The following is a 6839-nucleotide window of genomic DNA, read 5'->3' on the forward strand; positions in this document are numbered from 1 at the left end:
CAGCCAGATGCTGGCGCTCAATCGATTAATTATGAAACTTGATCGTATTTAGGTATTTAAAATAATTAATAAATGTTGCATCTAGAAAAATTACATTACGCTATATCTTGATCGAAAAAACCGTTGGAGCATATACCGGCGAATACTCTTTGTAAAACTTTTCGTTTTATAACTATCTGTTTTTTTGTTCATGGCAATATTTCCTTTTTTTTTGTGATGTTTTTTGTTGTCTTGTACGTGCCTGCAGTCCCCAAAATCTGGGATGCCTTACTGCCACTCCGCATGACGTCATACGCCGCCACCGAAGAATCCCCCGCGCCCCGCATTCCCCTCGGAGTTCCCGAGTTAGAACTCTCATATATATACTACTTACATTGCATGATACATTATTTTTATATCAATCTAGACCTAGATATTTTATCAAGAAGTGTGAAACTTAGCCTGTTGGATTACTTATACCTCTTATCGTGAGTAAATTAACATGAACGCGTTTAAGGAAGAATTTTTTTTCTATACATATATAGATACTTATAATATATGCGTATATATTGTTACACTCGGACGTTTCGCATGGAGGACACATTAATCGCACTGAAACAAATGTGCACAATAGTACACTGGGAATGAGAACTTTATTGAGAAATGACAGAAGTGTTAAAAGCTCAGAACTGTAGGATGTATTCTGGAATTATTCAGAATGAATTTCGATCGGAATTAATTATTCCCTTTTTTAAACACAATAGAAATCTAGAGAAAACGGAATAATTCCGATTAAAATTCATTCTGATTTGTTCTATATGATTGGTGCCCTGAACACAAAACCACTATGTTATAGAGAGATCCTCTTTTGTGATCTGATTTCTTGGCGATCGATAACAGGTGGCCTGAAGTACGGGAGAGATTTCGGCGCAATATAAATACATATATTTTTTTAGAGATAAGTTTGTCACAGAAATATGCGAGTTAAACACAGATGATTAGAGCATAGATAAATTAAATATAACAATAAAAAAAGTTCAGCAGAGGAAAAATGGAGAATGTAAATGCAGATAGAAAGCAGGCCTGATTTTTGTCGTTGCACTTTAAAATTTTCTGTCTTACTGTCTTCAAATTTTAAATATCTATTTTATGTTAAATATGTATAATATACTAGTTTAGCAACAAAAAAGACCTAAATTGTCGAATTTTTATGTTCTTTTTCGAAGTTTAATTTCTGAAAACTTAAATTCTATGTGATCTAAAAAGCCGAATTTTTTCCTATATATTTGTAAATTTAAGGAAATTTTGATATCGTTATACATTTAGAGAGAGAATCTTGAAATTCTATACTTGAATTTTTAAAAAATTAACTAAATAACATATCTTTAATTTAAAAAATTGCAATTAAGTTAATTTAATTCGATTTTGAAGAGGTTATTCTCAAGAATATTGATAATCATTGTAGCTAGAATTGACGGGTCGAGAGAATTGTATTTAGCATATAGGTTGTATAGAAGATAGATCTTTATATTCATCGTAAATATTCTGATAAATACATGTAAAGATTGTAAAGGAAAGAACAAATCACATCAACAGCGGGTCCATAATTCGTATATTCTTATTGCTTTGCTTTGTCGAAGCCACAGTGCATATCTGTGGATTTGTAAGTGCACGAAATGTAATATATTATTTTATCAGCAACATGGAAACGTTGTCGATAAATTATCCTTAAATAATATATCCTTCAATTAAAATTATTCAAAATGTATAATATACTTATAATTCATTTGATCAATCTTATAATATTTTTTTAGAAAGAAATCGCAAAAAGTTTCTGGAAATGATTGGAATTTACAAAATTCTTGTCTTATATACATATAGTTGTATGTAATATATGTCAATTTTTTATATAATTTTATATTTACATTTTTTTATATTTTTTACCTATATATAATTATATAAGATATATTTTTTCCCGGATTGTGCGTATAACTTCAATATATAAAATATTTTATTAAAGTTATCAGCTTCAACTCAAGTCGACACGTGTCATTAGAAGCCATGTGAGTAAAAAGCATCCATTAAACACATTTGTACCTAGTATAAAGACATAATGTTGTAAGTATAGTTACGTATATAATCGTTTACCCCTCATAATAACACATGAATAAATATTCCGCAAAAGGAAATGCAATATAATCTAGATTATCTGTGTGCTCATTATGTCGTTCAATACGTGCTGGTTGAAGGGCATATACATACAACATTATATATTTAAATAATTATAGCGTTGTATATTTAAATAATTATAGTATTTTCTATGAAATAACACATATCACAAGATTTTTTAGCATATATTTTATCTTTTTCAAGTGTCAACTTTTTTTATTTATTATCAATAACGCTGGACATTTTATTAACGTCGTTAAATAATAAATTATTATGCATAGAGTAGGATATATACCTATAAAAATTCATTCAAAGTGTAATATCATCAGAATTATTTCATGGCTTTTACAGAAGGTAGTAAATAGCATTAAATTTCATTAAAAAAGTCAATATCATGTTCAATTGAAACTAAATCGAAAAAGGATAAAGCATTTGGAACTGATCCGCAAGTAGTACATGGGGTTTAATTGTGGACAATTGTCATTACTTCACTTAATTACAGTTAAAACATATAAAACGGTACTGATTTGAAGTAAAATCATCCATAATGTAATCTTTATGATCGATCATAACTATTAAATATTTCATTAAATGTTTCATATCGTTCTAGATAAAAATATGAATTTTTTTTCAAGGGTGATCCATAACTAGTGGCCTTAATATACATACCTATAAATAAAAATTCCGTGAAAAGAAAGACAATCTAATCTAGATTATCTGTGTGTCTATTCCGTTGTTCAATACTTGTTGGTTGAACGGCATTTAACATACGTTATATCTCCTAGTGTACATATCTTACAGTGTAGTTCTCACAAAGTTCTTAGAGAAACTGTGAAAACTATTTCTGAAAATCTTATAAAAAATATTAAAACGTGTTCGTGTCTCGAGCAGCAAGAACTAATTCAGTTAAAATATTAGCCGACCACTCGGAAACTATGACAGAGACACTAGAAAGAACGCTGGCACCATTAATGTGTGTGTGACCATCAGCAAGTTCTGCAATTTGGGCGTGTTCGAATATCCTGTTGAACAACTTAGGACATATATTTCTTGCCTGTATGCTTTGGCCAAATGGAGGCTTCTTATGTATTTCTATTACTATCCAGCATACATCGGGCAATTCCAGAAATATAAAACAATATACACCGATGATATCGTACCGTTTGCCATCATTACATTAATTCTCATTAGTATCTGTCGTTTTAAGGTAAAAATTTTAAATGTACTCCCGGCCACTATATACTAATACTCGATCTTTTAATATTACTTGTCATTTGTTTAATAGTATCTTTAAATAAGAGCATTAAAGGAATCTTAAATTCACAATTATAGGCACAAATACAAATTTATGAAAAATATTTATAAAATGCTTTCGATACCATCAACCATGACCTAATTTCAGTCTAACTTAAGCTATGCAGTCTATCTTATTCGGCCCTCTCGCTAAACTGCTCGTTCCTTACAAATCGCACGCAGCAAGTCCTCATATATAATCTTTTTCCGCTTTCCTCCTCTCCTCGTGCCATTCTATCTGGAATACTCTAGGGATCTATTCTCGTAGTTTTACTTTTAATATTTTTGTCTCTGACTTGTCTAACATTTCTCTGTCCTCCGATCTCTTCATTTATGCACACGATGTAATTCTTCTCAAATCCTTTCATCCATTCGATGCTTTAGTTGATTGTTATGCTTTAAATAATGATCTAAAATCTATTGCCGAATGAACAATTCAAGTAGTGAAATATACAAAATTATAGACTTCTTTAATTATTATAATAAAATAAAACAGCGAAATTTAACTGGGTGTTAGGAAACTGCACTGGGTGCTATCTTGCACAAAAATTAATTGTGAATATTAAATTAGATTTGTACATTTCTCGGCTTACGTTTTGAGCCAGCCTCAGTAATAATTACCGCTAATCGCGCTAAATACTATGTCGACCTGTATATCACAAAACCGTAGTTCCCTCCAATTATGCAGCCGCAGTGGAAATGCGGTGAGAAACAATCATACTCAACATAGTCTGATGTTGTGCCAACCATTTGCAAAACTGAATGGAGCAGATGGTGGATCTCAAGCTATTATTTGTATCAAGATTTTTTGAACAGATAGAGATTAATTTTATGTTATTTATAAATAATATATATGGCAAAAACTCACCCCACCTCCAACATGATCGCACGCGAATCCAAACATCGTCAATCCATTAAACAAATTTAAGATTCACGATTATCAATGTACGATTAAAAATAATTTAAGATCCAAAAAAGACTGTCATGTTTGTTCCGATGTTGGTCACGTAGTAACCGTTAAAACAAAAAGAGATGTGTCATCATAACAGAAGGTTGTCGGTCAATTATAAAAAATAAACATATTATAACTTGTTGAAAATTTCTATGTAACCATAATTTAATGCCTCAGTGTCAGTTTGAATGTTGAGACCATTTGATTGGCGATTTATGTAGAGTATCTCCGACATTGTTCGTTTATTACAATTTCTGTCAGTATCCAGAATTCTCACATTATCCCAGTCGAAGTCATAACTGCAATACACCCTATGCTCTGTGATAATTGAACGAGTGAATGTAAATTTACGTAAATGGTTACGGTGTTCTGCTAATCTAGTTTTTAGTTTTCTTCCCGTTTGGCCTACATAGGAATCGCAATTACGTTCGCATTCGATCTCGTAAATCACATTCCTTTTGGAAAATCTTTGCAAAGGATCTTTGTGTATTGTAATAAATTTGTTAAGTTTATTGATACTATAATGAAGCAATCCTATAAGACAGACCATTAATAAATTTGCAGAACTTATTAGATGTTCCATTGATGAAAGGAATTGTAAATCATCTGATTTGTTCTTTTTTAATCTTGTTAGTAGAAGTATTGTAATTAGAATTGGATTTTTCAATTAATTTTTTTATTATATCAAACAATGTTTCAAAAATAAATTTCAACGGAAAGTCATTTTCTAATACAATTCTAATCAAAAAATTTAAATTTCTTTTGTAAAATTCTGAATGTGAAAATTAAAAACTCTTTCGATGATGCCCTTCTTTTGTGAAATCGTATTGTGAGATCAATAATTCAAAAATCTGCCCGAGAAGGTGGGTTTTTTTGCAGGGTTGTTAAAGTTACCATTTTTTAGTAATGCGTCACAGTTACTGTTATTTGCAGTAAAAAGTAATTCGTTACTCTTTACTCGTGTCACTTAAAGTAACGGAAAAATCATTAATTTTTTGCTATTTTTAAAAAATGATTGCATTTACGCAAATTATAACTACATAAGAACAAATCGTTTTTTAATATATATTTTTGTTTTATTTTATTAGTTCTTTATTTGCTCTTTAATATGATACTCCTTAATATATACATATTTAAATTTGTACATATATCTTAACTTTAAGTTATAAATAATTTGTATCGCTAAATCTGGAATTTTTGTTTAAAAATAGAGGTAACTGTTGCTCAATATGTCCGTTTGTTAGGGTGCCGTCAATTTTGGCTTTTTGTACTACTTTTTACCAGCGGAAGTTCTGATTAGCCACTGCTTTTCCGCTTTCTGCTTTTCCGTCAAGGCGTAAATGCGTCTTTATTAAAGTAATCCTATATCTAACGGTGATCTCTTCTCCTCGAAAATCAAGCTATCGTCCGTACTGGTCGACGACGCGTATCGTTAGATTGCACGCACGACGACAGCAGCGATAACGCGAGCGTGAGATGCTCGTACTGAACGGAACGGAGCGCACGCAGAGAAATAACGCATTCTTTACAAGGCCGGTGATGTTACAGCTCGATAACACTCGCTCATCCAGCTGCATCAGGAAAAAGCTCAGCGCGTTACATTTTTAAAATCTTTGGGATTCGCAGTGCGCAATATTTGAGATGACTGATATCCTAAACATTAAAGATGAGCCGATCTTCGACGATCGCATCGTCAAGATTGAGACTCACACGTACAACCCGTTCGCCAACACAACGTTCGGGTACAGCGACGAGATAAGAATACCCATACAGCAACAGGATCTGTACACAATGCCGTACGAAAGTTTTCTATACGTCGAGGGAAAAGAGTGGTCGAGGGCGCTAACGTGGCATTGGGAAATAATTGCGTCGCGTTCATGTTCGATGAAATTCGATATGAACTCAACGATGTGAAGATTGATCGTAACAGAAACGTTGGTATAACTAGCACGCTCAAAAACTATGTAACAGTATCGTCCGACTGAAGCGTGATTCTGCGGAATGCTGGCTGGGACGCGCAGACTACTGCGGCCGGATACTTTAATTTCTGTGTACCGCTCTACCCTCTACGTACTTCTGGGATTCTGGCAAGATTACAGGCGCGTGGTGATCAACGCTCGTCACGAGTTGATTTTAATACGAGCGTGCAACGACAACAACTGTCTGACGGGAGATCCTGCGACAAAGCCGATACTCGAGTTATTCAAAGTGCAGTGGCGAATGCCGCACGTATTATTGAGCGAGATAAATAAGCTGGCGATGCTCCGCGCTTTGGAAAGCGGACGATATCTGCGCACGGCTTTTCGCTCGTGGGATCTGTACGAGTTTCCGCTCTTGCAGAGCACAACCAAGCATTCATGAGCCATCAAGATGGCTACTCAACTCGAGAAGCCTCGCTACGTCATCTTCGCTTTGCAAACAGGCCGAAAAAACATCATGTCCGAGG

Source organism: Trachymyrmex cornetzi, unplaced genomic scaffold (assembly GCF_001594075.2).
Source record: "Trachymyrmex cornetzi isolate Tcor2-1 unplaced genomic scaffold, Tcor1.1 scaffold615, whole genome shotgun sequence".
NCBI lineage: Eukaryota > Metazoa > Arthropoda > Insecta > Hymenoptera > Formicidae > Trachymyrmex > Trachymyrmex cornetzi.